Genomic DNA, 20,460 nt, shown 5'->3' with positions numbered 1-20,460 from the left:
AGAGTTTGAAAAGAATTGGTAGTAGTACTCCATTATATATTTGGTAGAACTCAGCAGTGAAGTCTCTGGTCCTGGGGTTTTCTTTGTTGGAAGAATTTTTATTACTGCTTCAATCGCATTATTCATTATTGGTCTGCTTAGGTTTTCTAGTTCTTCATGATTCATCCTTGGTGAGTTATGTGTGTCCAGAAATTTGCCCATTTCTTATAGGTTTTCCAATTTCTTCGTATATAGTTGTTTCTAGTAATCTCTTATGATCTGTTGTATTTCTGTACTATCAGTTGTAATTCTCCTTTTACATTTCTGTTTTTAAATAGAGTCTTCTCTCACTTTTTCTTCATTAGTCTAGCTAAAGGTTTATTGATATTGTTTATATTTTTGAAAAACCAACTCTTTGTCTCATCAATCTTTTGTATTTTTTAAAAATCTCTAATTCATTTATTTCTGTTTTGATCTTTGTTATTTCTCTCCTTCTACTGATTTTGGGTTTGGTTTGTTCTTGTTTTTCCAGATCCTTGAAGTGGAACATTAGGTTATTTTGAGTCTTTCTTCTTCTTCTTCTTCCTCCTCCTCCTCCTCCTCCTCCTCCTCTTCTTCTTCTTCTTCTTCTTCCCCCTTCTCCTCCTCCCTCCTCCTCCTCCCTCCTCCTCCTCCCTCCTCCTCCTCCTCCTCCCTCCTCCTCCTCCTCCATTCTCCTCCCCCCTTCCCCTCCCCCTCCCCCCTCCTCCTCCCCCCTCCTCCTTCCCCCACCTCCCCCCTCCTCCTCCCCCCTCCTCCTCCCCCCTCCTCCTCCCCCTCCTCCTCCTTCTCCTCCTCCCTCCTCCTCCTTCTCCTCCTCCCTCCTCCTCCTCCTCCCCCCTTCTCCTCCTCCTCCTCCTCTTCCTTCTTTTGATGTAGGCATTTATTGCTATAAACTTCCCTCTTAGAATTGCTTTTACTGTATCCCACAGGTTCTAGTATGTTGTGTTTTCATTTCCATTTGTCTCCAGGAATTTTTAAATTTCATTTTTGATTTCTTTTTCAACTCATTCATTGTTTAGGAGCATGTTATTTAATTTCCATGTATTCATATGGTTTCTAGTATCCCTTTTGTTGTTGATTTCTAGTTTTATTCCATTCTGGTAGGATAAGGTAGTTGATACGATTTTGATTTTTTAAAAATTCGTTGAGACTTCTTTTTTGACCTAATGTGTGGTTTATTCTAGAGATGTTGTTTCATGTGCTGCTGAGAAGAATGTGTACTCTGCAACTGTTGGATGAAATGTTCTTCGTATGTTCATTAGGTCAAGTCAGCCTAGAGTAGAGATTAATTCTGATGTTTCCTGGTTAGTTTTCTGTCTCAATGATCTACTGCTTGGTGAGAGTGGGCTGCTAAAGTCCCCAACTATTATTGTGTTGGAATCTATTTCTCCCATTAGGTCTGATACTAATTGCTTTATATAACTGGGTGCTCAGGAGTTGGGTGCATATATACTTAGAATTGTTATATCCTCTTTTTGAACTGATCCTTTATCTTTATATAATGACCTTGCTTATCTTTTTTTACTTTCCTTGGCCTGAAGTCTATTTTATCTGATATAAGTATACTATCCTGCTCTTTTTTGGTCTCCATGTGCGTGAAATCTCTTTTCCCATTCTTTCACTTTCAGTTGGTGTGTGTCTTTATAGGTGAAGTGAGTTTCTTGCAGGCAGCATATTTTTGGTTCTTGTTTTATAATCCATTCAGCCACTCTATGTCTTTTAATTATTACTTTTAACCCATTTACATTTAGAGTTATTATTGATATATAGGGACTTGTTACTGACATTTTGTCCCTTTTTTTCTGGTTGTTCTGTTGATCTTTTTTTCCAATCTTACTGTCTTCCTTTGTGATTGAGTGGTTTTCACTAGTAGTGTATTTTGATTTCTTGCTATTTATTTTTAGTATGTCTCTGCTAAGTTTTTGTTTTATGGTTACTGAGAGGCTTACAAGAAACATGTTATAGTTATAACAGATTATTTTAGGCTAATAACAACTTAACTTTGATATCAAAGAATAAAGAAAAAACCAAAGTTGACTCTATGCTATGGCATCATCCTTCCCACTCCCCCCCACCACTTTTTGACATTTTGTTGTTTCAAGTTACATCTTTTAGTATAGCTTATTTCTTATATGGCTATTGTATATGTTAGTGTCTTGTTAGGTTTGTCCTTTAGTCTTCACACTAAGGATGTAAGCAGTTTATTCACCACCCTTAAGACACTGGAATATTCTGAAGTTGTCTATGAATTTACTTTACTAATGAATCATGTACCTTCAAATGTTTTCTTGCTGCTCCTTTTTTCAGTTTTTATTTTTTCAGATTTAAAAACTCCCTTTAGTATTTCTAAGAATGCAGGTCTAGTATTGATGAATTTCCTTATCTTTTGTTTGTCTGAGAAAGACTTTATTTCTCTTTCATATTTGAAAGTTAGTTCTGCTGAATAGAGGATTCTTGGCTGACAAGAACTTTTCCTTCAGCACTCTGAAAATATCATTCCATTCTCTTCTGGCCTGTAGGATTTCTAACTGAGAAATCCACTGAGGGATGTATTAGAGCTCCGTTGAATGTTACGAGTTTCTTTTCTCTTGCTGCTTTCAGTATCCTTTCTTTGTCTTTGGTTTTTGATAATCTGATTATGAGGTACCTTGGGATGTTCCTCCTTGGACTGAATTTGGATGTTGGCCTCTGAGCTTCCCGTATCTGGATGCTGTCATCTTTGTCCACACTTAGGAAATTTTGATCCTTTATTTTTTTGAATATGTTTCTACATCTCCCCTTTTCCTCTGCTTTGGGTATGCCAATTATGCATAGGTTATTTCACTTAAGGGATTTCCATATTGCTGTATTTCTGTTTCATTTTTTCTTCTTCTTCTTCTTCTTTTTTTTTTTACTCCTCTGATTGGATAATTTTATGTCTTTTACCTTTGAGCTCACTGACTCTTTTCTCAGGTTGATTAAATCTGCTGTTGGAGCCTTCTATCAAGTTTCTCAGTTCAGAGAATGTATTCTTTATTTCTAGAATTTCTATTTGGTTTTTGATTGATTTAATTGCTTTGTCAAGTTTCTTATTGGCTCCTGAATTTTTTCCCAGATATCATTTATTCTTCTATCTGTATTTTCTTGTGACTCCCTGAACATCCTTAAGAGGGTTATTCCGAAATCTCTGTCAGACATTTCATAGATCTGCTGTTCCTCTGTATCCATTGCTGGTGTTTTGTTTGCTTCCTTTGGTGGTGACACATTTCTCTGTTCTTTCTCAATCTTGGTGTCTCTGTGTTGATGCCTAGGCAATTGAGGAGACTGCAATTTGCTGCTGATTGTCTGGGGGAGGCTTTTTGTGTGGATCATTAATCACTTCCATGTCTGGGCTATCTGGAAATTCTGGCCCAGGCAGGGATCTTTCCTGCATATCTACTGCCTTGACCGATTTCCACTGAGACCAGCTACCCACCCTGTGCCCAATGTTCCCCTGGCAGGCCAGCCTTTCCCCTGCACTCCAGCCGCTTCCCATGGAGCAGGCCATGTACCATCCCTTGCAGTAACTCACTGGCCTCTGGGAGGCTTTTTTCTCCAGTTCGCTGCAGTCGCTTGCTCCTATGTGGCCCTGGGGGAATTCTGCCACTGGTCTTTACGGCCTGTGGGTTGGTATGGTGGACTCCAAAGCCTCCCTCCCCCCTGCGGACTCTGAGCAGGTTTACACTAAGGGTGCCACTGCCACCTCCGTACTGAGCTGGTTCGGAACAATAGGCACCATCCCTACACCCTCCCACCATTGCCTCTCACACCTTCACAAACTCCATGTGTCTGTCTTATTCTCCCCACACCTCCAGTGGTTCCAGGTTGGCAGTTTTTACTTTTTAATAGTTGTAAATTGGTTACTTGCGGGAAGGTGTGATGCTGGGAATCGTCTATTCCACCATCTTGAGGACATCACTCTCCAAGAAAGCAATGATTGAAAGGCATAATTGTCTTGAGCTGGGTCCCTCCACAGCGAGCAGAGCCTCACATAAGAACTTTTACGCAGATTGCCCACCCTTGAAAGTGATCCTTGGGAGCAGAAGCAGGACTGGGTAGAGTGAAACAGGGAAGAAGGGAGAGCTCATCCTAGGGTGTGTTATCAAGCTGGTCACTGTTGTGGGCCACGGGGACTCAGTCCTGTTGGGGACCCTTTGAGAAGTCATGCAGAATGCACCTCAAAATAGGTCACCTGAGGTACCAAAGAGGAGATATTTATCGCTCATCTGTCAAAGTGTTTCTTGGAACGTTAATTCCCTTGAACGTCCAGGTTTGTCCATGTATCAGAATCGCCACTGAAGAAGGTGCTGGTGTCAGCTTGTGCATCTGGTTGCTTCAGGAATGGCTGGAGTGAAAAGACGAGCTGAGAGGGTGCAGTGGTGCCCAAGAGGTGTCATATATAGGAACCAAATACAACTTTAAAGAGTTTTGTTGAGAGAACTACAATACGATGTTTTCTTTATCTTTCTTTTCTTTTTCTTTCTTTCTTTTCTTCTTTTTTTTTTTTTTTTTTTGTCTTTTTGTCCAAGGGAAAGAGATATTGAATCTTAGGAAAACAATCTTTTATGTGAAAGTCTCATGGATATTTTAGTTATTTTAAAAATCCCAATTTCGAATCTTCAAGGCTGCACAACAGGGGTAAATCTTGAATTTTACCATCTATTGGTAAGGTCTCATGCTGAAAAGGTGTCTATGAAGCACTGAGCACTTGATAATCCTGTAGTCCCCTTTTTAAAAAGTGGTCTCTGCAGAAGTGAATCTTTGCAGAAAGGTCACCTTGTTCTTTGATTCTACTATCTTGGCCATAACCAATTGGACTGGGGTTGACTTCTGAGTCAAAGCTCTCTATGTTTAGCCAGTGCTCCACGAGTTGTCCTGGCTCAAAGCCTTTCTTTGACAGTGGTGTAGACAAAGTGGACACAGGGAGAGAGCGGGCTAAGTTACAGGAATGGGGAGAAAGATGTCTGATTGGGGGGGTGACAGTAGAATGGGTACTGTGTCACTTGACCTACTGAGGCATTTTGACAGCAATGACCAATGCTCCAGGACATTATCAGACTTTACTGTGTCACAGTGGGACTAATCTCTCCTATTTTCTCACTGCCCCTCACTTTTCTATGTAAACATAGTGTATTTAATTAACAGAGACATCTTTCTTCTGCCACCATTCACCTCCTCTCCTATCTGCTTCCTTTCAAATTTCAACTCTGTTTGTCCCCAATTACCTAGTCCTTTGTCACTGCATACCCTTTGAGATCTTGTATCCTGGCCATTCTGTTAGAATTTCTTTACTTCCTTTTTTGCCTTGGCTCCAAACTGAGAAAGACTGGTCCTACATGAAAACAGAGATATTTTTCTCACTCACTTCTCATTTCAACAATGGATTAAACCTTGCAACCAAATAGAATAATCTAGAATGTTCTGGACTCTAGGGGAGTGTGTAGATGTTCTGGTGAAATATGTTGGTGGGTTTTTGTTGCTGTTTATTTCTTTCCTCTTAATTTGTGTAATTGTTGAGAAGGACTCATCTGAGTTGTAAATTCTCTTGGCAAGTGATCTTAATGACATTTCAGCCTGTGGACACTAGAAGCCAAGCTCCTGTATAGGATATAACTGATCTAATCAGATCCTGCACTTACCCTGGACTGCTACTTTCTGATGTGATTGCTCTTGTCATTTCTGCTGAGACCATGTGATATGTCACTGACAAGTCATATACCACTCCAGCAGAATGGCATTTCAGCCTCTGGCCTCCAGCACTGATCACTTTGATCTCTTCTTTCTCCTTTCTTTATATCTCTAATTCCCAACCATTTTTTTCCTTAAGCATTCTGGTTGAATTTATTCTCCTTGAAAATCCATTTCCCTGCAAGGCAAACTACTGTGTGACACTAAGCTATTGCTCTTGAGTTTGACATAGCTGACCGTCTTACCTCTAGGCCATTTTATTGCATTATATTTTCTTCCTCCCAGCCTGCTGTCAAAACATTTTCAATACCAGAATCTTCCCTGGCTTATAGAAAATCAGAGAGACAGTCCTGAAGTTGTGTGGGGCTGGTAGGAAGAAGACAGACCGTTAGCCGTTTCAGAAGATAGTGAGGGCTGGCTTGCACTGTATGTCTCTCATCCCACAACCCATCCCTCTTCTCTGGCCTTGTGTTGTCGTCAGCCTGATCTTCTCTTCTACCCTCCATGCCACCGAATTCTCAGACCCTTAGTCTACTGATCGAGGCTGGCTTTGGATAAATATAGTTCCTCCTGGAGCCCCAGGCTCACTGGGGTTGTTCACCCTTTGGACTACATATCCTGTTGTTTTGGAAACACTCCAAGGACAGGATTGTCTTCAAAACAGCACCTTCTAAAAGCTGCTTATTAAATGTTAAAATCAGGACATAAATTATGAGTCCTTAAGTAATATAAGAGCCTCCCTACCAACTCCCTGCATGTCCTCTCCATGTATCCTGAGCCCCCTTCTTTTTTAGGTGCCCAATGTTACAGGCACTACTTAAGCAAGGGACATTGTAGGTGATGAAACATGACATAGAAAGCAGTATAGGAACAGGGTTTACAGAGGGGGATCTAGGTATTATAGGTCGTTTCCATTGGCAATGGCTGTCTCTTTTCGAGCCACAAGTTAGGACAGAATTCTGAATATAAAACTTAGTCAATGTCTGTACTTCTACCTCCTTCCTAATAGAGTCTTGATTTTGTTCAGCTTTTCACACACTACTGTGCTTCAGGGAAGATAGACTGGCCACCTCCTCAGTCCTAAGAGGTGGATACTGGTTAGTTTAAGGCAATTGTGGTGAGCCTGTTTCCTTTGTCAATGGTTGACTTAAGTGTAGGTATGTTATGCAATTCTAGCCAGTGGCCAAAAGGAGAAGTCTTCTTGGAAGGTGGGCTGGAGCTTGTGGGGAAGAGTTCCTCACTTTTTTTTATTCCACATGAAATTTTAAAAGTCCCATCCGATCCTTCCTCTGAATGTTACAAGTGTCTGGATGTGACACTTGTAACTGTCACAGCCCTCTAACTTTCAGGCCAAGAATGAGGTTTATACGCAGAGAAGGTCAAGTCCAAAAAAGTTACAAGAAAACTGAATTGTAGACCTGATGTACCGTGCTTACAGCCTACCCTGTCTCAGGAAGTCTGGTCATATGAGAAACAAATTCAACAATTTTGACTACAGGTCTTCTGTTACAGTCCATAGCGTCCTGAAAGATCTACCTTGCTTGGCAAAATTTTAAGATCTTCTTATAAGATGGTCTTTGGATAACAATCATGCTTATTATTAATTGTATTATTATAACAGCTACCTTTTATTATGTATATATTATTTACAAGATGCTGTACATCATCTCATTTTATTCTGACATCACCCCCATCACCTTCATTTTACAGATGAGGAGTCTGAATCTCAGAGATGTTATGAGGCAAAGGTCTCATAATCAGTAAAAGGTAAAGACGGGCTTCAAACCCAGATGGGAGTTGCTCTAAACCTGCTAGTGTTTTCTTCACTGTGTCTACTCTCAGGACCAGCCTTATAAGATCACTTATCTTATAATACCCAGGACCTGACCTTTATGAACTACTGCTATCTCCAAAGCTTAGATATTTTATTTTCAGAAGATGTTTTATTTTTATTGCTCCTACCACTCAATTTAGTCCCAACATCTTCTGGATATGATGTTTTGCCTATTCCATTATACGAATTAAAGAATGATAGCCATTCAGCAATAACTCAAAAAATACCCTCTCTGTTCCAGGTATTTTTCTAGGTGCTGGGAATTTAGTTGTGGGCAAAACTGAGAAACTCCCTTCCCTAATGGAACTTCAATTCTAATGGGTAGACAGTATCTTAGTCTGTTTCTGTTGCTTATAACAGAAATACCTGAAACTGGGTAATTTGTAAAGAATCAATATTTATTGTTTACAGTTTGGGGGGCTGGGAAGTCCAAAGTCCAGAACACATCTGACGATGGATTTTTCCTGGTGGTAACTCTATAGCAATGCAGGGTATCACATGGCAAAATGGCTGAGCAAGACAGAGTTACCCCTCACTTGCTCTCCTTTTAAAGCCATCAGAATGATGTCCATTACTCCATGAATGGACCAATCCATTCACAAGGGCATGGTCCTCACAATCCAATAATTTCTTTGAGGTCCCACCTTTCAATTACCATAATAGAATTTCCCACCCTCAACACTGTTATAGTGGAGATTAAGTTTCAGTGAGTTTGGGGGAACATTCAATCCATAGCAGGCAGTAAATAAATAAATCCGGTGCAATATATACTGTCAGGTGGAGAGAAGTGTTATCAAGAAAGAGTAAGAAAGCCAAGGGGATTGCAATGTGGTGGTAAGAGATTGCTAGAGTAGATTGGGTGGCCAGGTTAGGCCTTACTGAGAAAGTGATTTTCATTAAACAGAGACCTAAATGAAGTAAGAAAATGAACCATGGTGCTGTATGGGGGAAGAGCATTCCAGGCAGAAGAAACAGCAAGTGCAAACCTCAGAGGTGAGAATGCGATTAATGTGTTAAAGGAATAGCAAAGGGGCCAGTGTAGTAGGAGCAACAGCAACAGAAAATTAGTGGTAGGAAATGAGGTTGGAGAGTTATACAGGGGCCAGATCAAGTAGGAAGTCTTAGGCCATAGTAAAGACTTTGGCTTTTTTTCTAAGTTTGAAGACTATTCACTGGAAGGTTTCTAGTAGTGGAGTACACAGCCTGGCAAATGTTTACAATAATTAGTCCATAGTGGGTACTGTAGTGTGCTGCCCAGATCCCCCCTTTGGAAATTATGCATTCATTCTTCCAGCTTCTGGAAGTTGGGAGGCTGACAGCGTATAGCTGCATTCCTTTCTTCAAGCTGAGAAAGCCCTCTGGACCAAAGACATGCCTTCTTTTAGGGGTAGTCCACACCCAGTGATGGTGCAGTGAGGTGGTGCAAAGGACTATCTCAGATCCAGAGCTCCCCATGGGATCAGCAGAAGCTATTACTGCAATTGCTTCAGAGTTCAACTTCACCCTCTGCCCGATTTTGCTTCCTTTACTCCTTCACAGGTCCTGATTCTAAGAGCACCCTCCAATAAACTTCCTGTGTGCAAGTCTCCATCTCAGAGCCTGCTTCCTGGAGAATTCATTCTGTGACACATGTTGCAATGTGGAGAGCGGTAAGACTGGAAGCAGGAGACAAGTTAGGAGGCCAGGGAAGCTAGCTGTCCAGGCCAGAGACTCTGGCGGCTTGGTCTAGAGTATTAGACTACAGATATCTATTAGATATTCATGGACATCCAAGTAGAGATGTCGGGTAGGCTGTTGAGCATATGTGTTAGGGTTCAGGGGAGAGGTTGGGACTGGTGATATAATTTGGGAAGCCATGGGATTGAGTATAAATAGAGAAAGGTCTGAGGATGAGCCCTGAGACACCCAAACACTAAATATGAAACGTTCAATATATATTTGCTCAATTACTAACAGCCGTGATCCCCCAAAGGAACATTTATCTAAGAACTATCACAACTTGTGTACTCAGACTACGGTGGTTTTACTGTAATCATTCATTACAATCTCCACTACTACAGCTTTTCAGTGATTGTAATAACCTGATGTTAAAGTGAATAATTACTTTAAAAACTTTAAAAAAGAAAAAATTTCTGTTATATATTTCAGATGTTTAGACACCTGGTTAAACAATCTGCTGCTGTATTTATGTATTTGCTTATTGTCTGTTACTTCCCAAAGGATTTGAGACAACATCCAGCAATGCATGTAAATATAAAGTTAACAAAACAAAGCAAAAGGAGAGGGTGGGCAAGCAGTAAGTGGATGAGGAGAAGGTGGGCGAGCAGCTGCTGCTAGGTAGAGAATTTGAGGGACTCCACCAAGGATGCATTGACCAAGGTCTGAAATTTTCATTTTGTCACACTCTCTGAAACATTACATCAGAAAGCCTCTTGGATTGGGGTCTCCCAAAACACACATTCAGCCCACCAAGTGGATTCCTGGCACATCTCACCCTACTGTGAATGAGCTTCATCAAATTTGGTCAATCCAGGGACAAGGTCTGCTCTGAAGATGGACTTTTGGGCAACACGAGCACAAGGTGACTGCGGGGTGTTGGGAGACTCAGAGATTCCTCCTTCCCCATCACCTTCTGGGCTTCTCTTTCTGCCAACCTCCTTAGTGTCAGCTTTTCCTCATGTCTGTCTTTGGCCTCCTGCTGGAGCCCTGTCTTTCAGTGCGTGATGTCCTCCTTTCTCGAGATCCTGCTGATGGAGGGAAAAGGGTCCTAAATATGTCCATTGCTTCCCAGGGGTCAGCAGGAGCATGCTAAAAAGATACTTTTCATGGCTTGACCTCGGAAGGATGGGTTCCCTACTTGCAAGGGCTCTATGAAAAAGTGAATAGGTGAGAAAACTAGACCAAAGATAGGAGAGGAGAAAAGCTGGATAAATACTATTGGCCTTTTGTCCACCCAGCACACTGTGGCCTGACATCCTTCCCTTGGGACTTGTACTTGAGGGCAGCGTTAATCCCTCTGCCTTGGGTGTCCTCCCCTGTTGTCAGCCTGGAGCATCTCTACATTTTGTCTTTAGCAACTCACCTCCAGAATTTCCTTCTTCAGGAAGCCAAGGAAAGGAGAGTCAGCTGGATCCCGTGATGCTCTTTCCCCACCACCCATTGAGGCTGGCAGTGCCAACCGCACTATACGCTCAGCTTGGTAGAGTGACCCAGAGGGGCGGGCAGGGCAGAGCAGCAGGGTCCGTGAGGAGCTGGCAGATGATTAGTTGAGGTTCTGCGAAAGCTAACCTGGGTGGATGCAGGGCCCCAGCCCTCAGCAGCGGTATGAAGAGCCACTCATATTCAGCCAGAGGGTAGGAGATTGGCAGCACCTGGGCCAGCCATATCCCTGCCCCAGAGGGAGCCGTGATGAGAACAGTTAAGGTGGCCAGTGCAGACTGCAGGTCTAGGACTGGGTCTCACACCCCACCCTCTCACAAAGATGGGTCTGCCTCAGGGGACAAGATCGAGGCTCCGGTAACCATCAGCCCCCCAACCTCTGCTCCTTGTGTGTGGGGCTCTCCTGCCTGAGCTTGAAAGTGTGTCCTGCCCAGGATTTCCTGTTGTGATCCTCTGCCAACCCCCACCCGAGACACCCTTGAGCCATTTGCCTGAAACCCAGACTGAGGATGGCTGGGCCTTTGTGCGGCAAGCCCGCCTTCTCTCCTGAACATTTCCTGACCATAGAGGCTGTCGTTTCCTTTTGCTCACCTTGGCCCCACACCAGGTTGCCTCTGCCCCAGAGGAAGGCATTGTGCCAGGCTTGGGCCCCTCTCCCTGTCTCAGAGGGACTGGCCAGAGTCACCACCATTTCCCTGGATGCTGATCCACGGAGGATGTTATCTGCCCAACAACTCTTGTATTGTCCCAATACTATCTTCTCTCTTTACCTAACCAGAAATTTCATGATGGGGGTGGTGGGGGGAGTGCAGGGGGTGGAGGAGAACGTTGGCCCAACACTGAGAAGCCAGGGGCACCCTTTCTGGGTGTGCCCAGTATCAGTCCTAGCCCTTGGAGTGAGCTGGGACGAGAGTGGATTTTTTCCTTTCTGTGCTTGTTAATTTTAATTTGTAATTTTGTATTTCAGCCAGATACTCAGCTTCCCCTAGAGACTGGTCATGTCATAAATGATCGAATGAAATAAATAATGAATAAATGCTTCTCCCTTGGATTCCAATTTAAATCCAAGGAGCCCTAGTGAGATCTGAGGGCTGATCCTGTCAATTATTTCTTCCAGACTGACCTTCGGTTACTAATTGGCTCATTTAAATTCCTTCTTTTGAGGGCATGTTACAATGGAAGTAAAATAATTAAAAAGCAGCAAACTTGAATTTGTGATTAGATACATTTAAAGCTGTGTCATTACCATCATCATTTTGGGTGCCATATGAAATTGTGGTCCTGGAAAATAATAGTGAGTTTTAATTTTTCTCATACAAGTGACATTTCATAGTTAAATCTGAATATTAATGGTGATCCTTGATCCTTGCTTGCTTACATCTCTATCTGTACCATAAAAATACTGGCTTAAGGGAGTGCTTGCCAACATTTTTCACATCATATTACACAGAAAAAAAAAAAGATTGCCTTTGTACGGCGCACAGGGTCAGTGTATAATGTTACTGCATGCCTGGAAGTGAGCAGCCTGGGGCTGCAGACACCCACGCTTGGAGGGCTGATGGCCTCCAGATCTCTGCACACATATAACCCATTTGCGGTGGGGCCTATTATTTGGAGAGACATTAAGCAATCATTTCAACAAATGAGTAATTTTAACTCTTTAGCTCAGTTAGTTGGAGCGTGGTGCTGATAACACCAAGGTCCAGGGTTGATCCCTGTACTGCCAACTGCCAAAAACAAACAAACAAAATATGGAAGGAAAATAAAAGCAATGATAAAAGATTATAATGGAGAATTAATTGTGGGGGAGGGGTTGTCAGGAAATGTATCTCCGAGGAAGTGACATTTCATCAGCAACCTGAAGGATTTAGCCAAGTGACCGATGGATAAAAGAACCTTCCAGGGAGAGGGAACCGAAATAGAGGAATGGATACATCTGAGGATTTATGAGAGGAACTAGTGGCTGGAAGGCTCTGAGGGAGAGGGTAGGAGAGCAAGTGGGGGACGAAGCTTGCAAGGCCTTGGGAGCCATGGTGCATCATATCCAAAGTGCAGTGAGCAGCTGTTGAAGGGACTTGAGCCTGGAATGGCAGGATCAGATTTGTATTTTTCAGCAATCACTCAGGCTGCTTGGGTGGTGTGGTAAAAGAGAAACCAGGGCATTTTGGCAAGAGATGACTGTCCAGAGAGGCTCAGTAGAGAAGAGAAATAATTCAAGATGTACTTTAGAAGTAAGAGTCATAGTAGACCACAAACTGATCTTAAGTCCATTTTTTGAAGGGTAACACTTATTGTGAGGAACAGCTTTGCCTGCACTATCCTAATGCTCAGAACAACTGGAAAGCTCCATTTACAGATGAGAAAATGTACGCTCAATACCAAGATTCAAACCCAGGTCCAGCTGGTTACAGAAACACGAGTTCTTAACATTTATGTTCTTCTACGAAGGAGGGCGACTTAACCAAGAATCTGTTTCTAAATATCTTTGGGGCTAATAAATCAGAATGTGTATTTAGAAATAACAAGTATTCCCAGTTATGTTTTGAAAGTAAGGAACTGAAAGCAACATGCTTTCCTGTCCCTGAGCTAAACAATACGGGAACCAGTCAAAGTAACTTGGCTACTTGTCCCAGGAAATGCTTGTTCCTGGAATACAAAGCTCTGAACCAACAAAAGTATATTATTTACCAAGACTAACAGCTTGCTCATCAAGACTTGCTTCAATACCCCCTACTCCTAAGCCACAAGTACCATGTCATAAACTGCCAATTCTGACCAGTTTTCTGCCTTGTAAGACCTGCCTTAAAAACAACCCAGCCCAAGTTGGAAACCATATATTCCTCCCCTAATTTTTCTTCTTTGAGACACTACTAAGACTCTGTCAATGTGATGTTCTCCCTTACTGCAGTGTGTCTGATAAACTTAGCTTTACTTGACTGACATGTTTTCTGGTGATCTTTTGGGAAGTCAATGGTCGGCAAGTGCCTGGTAGTATACACTCTTGCTTTGGGGTTCTGCCACCTAAGTGGAGGCCTCAGTAGGTTCTTATGAAAGCACAGTATTTGGTTGTCTGCAGAGTCTGAAAGAAATTCAATTATTGGGATTAGAGAATAGAAATTTCTCTTCTCTAGTTAATTAAAGGTGCAAAATTGGAGTCTAGTTTTGTGCTTATGTAAAATACATTTGCTTCTCAGGATCACAGATTCCAGCCTTTTTGTATGTAGAAGACAAAACTGGGAAACAGCTATATTCAAGTGTCTGTGGGGGTGGGGTGGGGGCGGGCAGACATTGGTGGGAGCAGGGCAGAGCCCATATGGCTTTAAGTCATCTAAAGTTCTACTTGCTCCTTCAAATTCAGGTGTCTGGGATAGCAGGAATTTGAGGACAGGCCAATGTTGGCATTTAACTTTTGGTTTTCAAGAACATTGAGGTCCATGTGGTAGGCTAAATAAGCGCCCTCCCAAAAGATGTCCTCATCATACTCCCCAGAATCAATGAATATGTTGCCTTGCATGGCACAAGGGACTTTGCAGATGTGATTAAGTTAAAAATTAAGTCATAAAATAGGGAGATTATCCTCTTGGGCCCAATCTAATCACAAGGGCCCTCATAAGAGGGAGATAGGATGATCCGAGTAAGAAGAAGGTGGTGCATCCATAGAATTAAGAGATTGGAGTGATGCAGCCATGAGCCAAGGGATGTCAGCAGCTTCTAGAAGCTGGAAGAGACAAGGAATGGATTCTCCCTGGAGCCTTCAGAAGGAACCATCTCTGCTGACACCTCGATTTCAGCCCTGTAAGACTCATTTCAAACTTTTGACCTCCAGAACTGTAAGATAATAAGTTCAGGTTGTTTGGAACCACTAAGTTTGTGCTAATTTGTTACAGGGGAAATAGGACACTGATACAGCCCATAAAATTAAAATGGCTGACAACAAAGGTGGTCTGACTGCTTGTGAGAGAAGCTGATTTGCCCTCACTCCCTTTGCCCTGTCTGAATTGGCTTCAAGTCCCAGTGAACTTATGTTTCAAATGCAGACTCTGGCCTACTTTTCACAGTTTAAATATAAGGCCCATCTCATACCAGCTGCCTTGTTGGACCAATGTAGGGGCCTCATATCTGCGTCTTCCATGTTTGCTGGTTGATGTAATATGATGGTCTACCATCGCCAGATGCATACACACACGGAGCAAACACACCTCTACTGCTCATTTTCTTAATGTAGATCCAATTCACTGCCAGAAATATTTAGTGTATATCTGACTAGGGTACACCGTTTACAAGCTTAGATGTTGATCTTGCTGAGCGCAGAGTGTCTGAGGTTCTTTCTGTTTAGTTCCATTGAAATCCCATAAACTAAACCCATAAGACTCAGGCACCATTCAAGGTGCCAGGCCCTATTGTGTGTTTTCTGAATTTGTACAGCCCCAAATAATCTAGGGTGCTTTGGGGACCTCTAAGGTGGTCCCAGTACAACAGAGTGTCTAAAAAACCCACAATTTTGACTCCCAAAGCTTGAAGAGTAATGAAGATCTTTATTATACCACAATACTCCTAGCCAAATGTCCTAAAAAACCCTCTTTACTTTCTCTCTCCTTACATTGTCAAGGCAACTTTTGAAAACCCCTTCTTTTCTCTAGCTGCGCTCCTGCACAGCCCCAAGCCACCTCTCTGAAACTCTCCTTCTCCCTAGCCCCCTTCTCCTACTTTTCTCAGATTACTTCCCTGACCTTTCTAAGGTGAAAGCAATTCCACCTTTCTCAGCTCCCATCACTCTTTCCCTCCACCCATTACCCAGATGGACACAACAGAGGCTGAGGAACCACGTGGTTTCAACAAAAAATCTCCCTGGGAGATGAGGGCAGAGGAAAGACTGCGAATATTAGATATTAATATTTTTGATCCATGTCACAACTGAAAAGTAAGAGAGCACAGGCAAATGTGTTTGGAGGAAATCCTGGGTGGAGGTGATACCTCTTAGTTTCCCTAAGGATGAAACTGTCTTGAATACTTCAGGATTTCCATTGGCAGGAAACAACAGTATTTGGCCAGAAGATGGCACTCTTTTAAAACAAATTGGGGAGGCCCCCTAGCCCAGGGGGCTGGGAGTTAGTGAATCAGCGTTGATAAAGATCTCCGAGTGCAGAGAAGGGCTGGGTAGACAGGGGAACAGTGAAAGACTAATGGGGTGCATTGTAGTTAATGGGACAAATGAGGCTTAACATTTAGCACTTACTGACGATGCTCCTTGTGGTTTTCTTTACCATTTAGGCATGCTGTCTCTGAAGTTTTACTTCCTTTCTCTGTACTATGCAGTGTCCTTACTGACGTGCCACACAGTGATGCTTATGGAGGCTTGAGGACAACCCTAGCAACCTCCCCTTCAGTCTCACTTCCCCTGCGTTCATGGTATCCTGTGCTTTTCTGTAACATCGCTGACCAGAGCCACAATCAATGTGTCACTTGCTGTCAACAATAGACTGTGCGCTCCATGAGGTGGGCTCTCTCTGCCTCATTTACCGTGGAATCACAGTGTGGTGCCTACCTAGCCCATAGTAGGTGCTCAACAAGTATGTATTGAATGATTGTAAGAAATTCGAGGTAGTAACTGCTCACAAAATTTAACAAGTGCTGTCCGTCTGCTTCTGTTCTAACAGGTTGATGGATAACCCTTGATACTTACTGAATGCTCGTGATGCTAAGCCCTTGCCTGCATCATCTCACTTTTCCCATCACTCTGTAAGGCAGCTACTCCAAGTCAGAGTGGCCATTTAGGGGCATGTAAAAGTAAAGGACACAAGGTCCGGGGGTGCCCTATTCACTTTGGTGGTATCGACCCGTTGACATTCTCATTATTGTGCTGCTCTGTGGACCTTAAAGCACTACCCCCCTTCTCCTCCTCTTTGTCTTGTGCCCACCCTACCCCCCAGCATACATACACACCACTCCACTCAACCCCATTTGACTCATGGATCCCAGTGGTTCATGAAAAATATCTGAGGCCTATTAATAGGAAAACCTGGTTTGCATTGAGGTGTGACTGTAAACAAGGGTAAATAAATAATAGTTTTTTATGGGTCACACATGCATTAAGGGAAGATCTTGCTTGAAGGGCCCACGGTTCACCTTGAAAGAGCAGCAAGTTCCCTCAAGCCACCTTTTTCACATGAGGCTCCGAAGCTACCCTCGGAAACCTGTCTCCAGGCTGAGAGCACCAGCTTACACCAGCTGTCACTTTGACACCTGCCTTTGCCTTCAAACCATGCACTGAAGAATGGTTTTGGTTGGGGAAGGGAACCAAGCCCTGAGCTCTGGCAGAGAAAAGAGAACTGTTATCCTTACCTAGTGCCGTCTTTGTTTTCGCTCTATTGCTCCAGTGTCTCCACCCAGCTTCTTTAGGCCACGGGATATGCCTTGCATTTGTACCCCCACCTCAGTGTGAAGCCAATAGTACAGTTTTAAAAAATTAACCCATTCAATGTTGATGTCCTGTTTACTAGGTACATCACAGTCAGCAGAGATTAAATGTTGACAGAGAAGTGGCGATTTCTATCACACTGCGAGGATGACGTTTTTCCAATAAAGTCTGGCGCTGCTCTGTCAGTCATGACATGGACACAGCAGGAGATAAACATCGCCATGTGCTAGGAGAAGGGTTATTTTTTGAGGGAGATTTTTGGTCTAAGAGGGTTTTTTTGTTTTTGTTTTCCCTGTCTTTTTGTTCTTCCAAACCCAGGCCTCTCTTACCCACTCTAAGCAACTTTATAAAAAATTGGTTGTCAGTCTTTGTGCTCATGTCTCAGAAAATTGAAGCCATCCAAATAGAATTTGTCATTTAAGTGATGCAAAACCAAGCCTTGCATTTATTTATAGGTACTTGAGGACAATTTGGACATTTGAGCCAAGGCTTCATGTGTTTGGTTTGGTCAGTAATCATTTAAAGGAATTTGACTATAAATGCTCTTCAGAGGGGCACATACTTCCTAGTTCCCACTACTCTTTAATGTCTCATGCCGGCTGCTGTTCATTTTTAGCTGCCTGACTCCTGAAGACACAGACTCCTGTTTGTAAATGCATATTTTTTTCCCTTTGATCTTTCTGTTAGTAATCTGTAGATGGGGCTCCTTCATTGAGACAGAAGTTGACTCATTTCCAGGGTTCCTTCCAATTCTGATTTGTTTCTTCCATGTAAAGAATAGTGCAGAAATACAACCTTCTAGAAGTTCCCTTACTGAACAGGGATAGGTTTACAGAGATAGCTTCACTCTATCTATAAAACCAAAGCTCAAGGGCATGATGTCTTTTACATGTCAAGGTGCTATGCTTTGAATGTGTTCCCCAAAGTTTATGTGTTGGAAATTTAATCCCTGGTGCAAGTGTTAGGAGGTGGGGCCTAATGAGAGGTGGGGCAGAGCCCTCATGAATGGATTAATGTTGTTTATCTCAGGAGTGGGTTAGGTATCACAAAAGTGGGCTTGTTTTAAAAGTGGGTTCGGCTTTCTCTAGCATGCTGTCTCGTGCCTTCCACCTCCCATCACGGGATATTGCAGCAAGAAGGCCCTCACCAGATGTGTGCCCCTGGATCTAGGACCTCCTAGCCTCCAGAACTGTAAGAAATAAATCTCTTCTTCATAAGTTACCCTGTCTGTGGTATTATGTTATACCAACACAAAATGGACTAAGACACAACTCTCTTTTCTGGGAGTATAGGTATCATAGTGTCCTGCCCTGAATTCCCCAGATGCTGGGCATACAGACTGGCCTCAGTTCACAGCTACAGCTCCTCACTAGAAATTGTCCTTGGGCCTGCCTTACCTAAGGTAACGCCCCCTCCCAGTGGTAGGCTGATGAAGGGATACAGAGGCCAGACCTCCTTGCCTCCTGAAGGATCTTCCCAGCTCCCTGTTAGGATCTGCTGAAGCCTCAGTTGCAACTGCATTGAAGGACAACTCTCCCTCTGCTCAATCCTGCCTTCCTCACCCTCTTAGGTGTATTTTCTGGGAGCTGTCTCCAATAAAGTTTCTGCCCGGACTCTGCATCTCACAGTTTGTTTCCATGGAACCCAGTTTAAGACAAGGAGTGAACCAAGATACAGAAAGACTGTGTCTTGCCCCTGCCATAACAATAGGCAAAAATATAGTGCTGGCAACAAAATGCATAAATCCCATAATGCTACCATGCAAAGAATCTGCAGAAGCCATATAATGCAATCTACCCTTTTGCAGATGGGAAGACTGAGGCAGAGAACCAAAGCAATTTGCTCAAGGTATCATAATTAGGTGAGAGACTTTGTATTAAAATCCACATTTGTGGCTCAGTTAGGCAAACTACAGTATTTTAGCACTTAATCAGTTCACAGGAAACCTCAATAACTCATGAGAGTCAAACCCAACTTTGAGAATTTGGAGTCAATGCCAAGCGGTTTTTTAAGCCTATCCTCCATGGACAATACTTCATTGTGACCTCCTGCTATAAAAAGGCTTTGAACCTTCTGAATAGAATCATCAGAGGAGCCGGGGCTGAATCAGGGGTGATAGTACACTTTATTAACAAACAAAACAGTACCATACAGGCAAAATCTTACCTCATTGGCAAAACGCACACATATGCATTACCTCACATGTAGCACTGGGGCAAACTTCAGACAAGAAACGTTAGGCACCAAGTTCACAATCAAACTAAACATAGTTCACAATCTTTCAATATTTTTTCTCCAGTGGAGCATGAGACCTTAATTAAGAGCTCATTGTGACAGACCAATGACATATTTAAATGTAATTCTTAGCCAAGCTATGGAGTGAGACCCAAGTCAGCTTTCAGAACTGTGAAGTGGATGCCTTAACAGGGCCAGGCTCTTAAACTGACTTTCAGAAAAGACCTATGGTACCCTCATGTTGGATGACTTCACATGTGTGGGCAAATCTGGACTGACATTCATTTTGATACCCAATCTGTAGCGTAATAGGGTTGACCTAATTAGAATAGTTTTCTAAAAAGTTGCAGAAGTGGGTAAATCGCATGAGTTCTTCAACGTTCAAGCCTTTAGTATGTTAACAACTTGATTACTGTTAAAGCTGTCACCAGTTAAAAAGCTTAAATAAGCATTTCCCAAAAGGTGCGACAAGACTGAGTTAATCAGTAAGTGATAAGAAGCAACTGCAATAGATTAGATTTCTCAAAGCTGTGTGGTACAATATGCGGCAACTCCTTACTTACTGGGGCACATCCAAGAAATTACCCAAACTACTCAAATTACTCAATTTCATGTCTTTTATAAAACTTAATAACTAAAGCAAGTGAGGTTATAATATAGAAATTACCAAAACTACTAAGTTAGCTAAAATGCTTTTGAATTGAAAGGTAAAGAGTGGCAAAAACCATCCAGTTCTTTGCTCTCAGGATAGGTGAAACTTTGGAATACCCAAGTCCTCATACCAGGGTCCAGAATCTTAAGTTTGGATTTATGATAAGGTTAATTTCCTTTCTGTATTTGATAGTCTCAACAAATAACAATCAGATTATCATATTAGCATGCTAATATTTATGCAAATGTAATTATGTTGAAGATATACGTAAATTAAGAGATTTGTCTAATTTTATGATCATGGGAAAAAAGAAAAAAATATATACCCCTAGAGGCCTTCAGACAGCCAGGGGCCACCTGAAAAAAAGAAAATGCTGCCTGAAATTGGCATAGAATGTTATCACTGACAAGGATTGATAGATGTCTAGCCACCTTC

This window comes from Cynocephalus volans, chromosome X (genome assembly GCF_027409185.1).
Source record: "Cynocephalus volans isolate mCynVol1 chromosome X, mCynVol1.pri, whole genome shotgun sequence".
Lineage (NCBI taxonomy): Eukaryota > Metazoa > Chordata > Mammalia > Dermoptera > Cynocephalidae > Cynocephalus > Cynocephalus volans.
Note: the sequence above shows the minus strand (reverse complement) of the source record.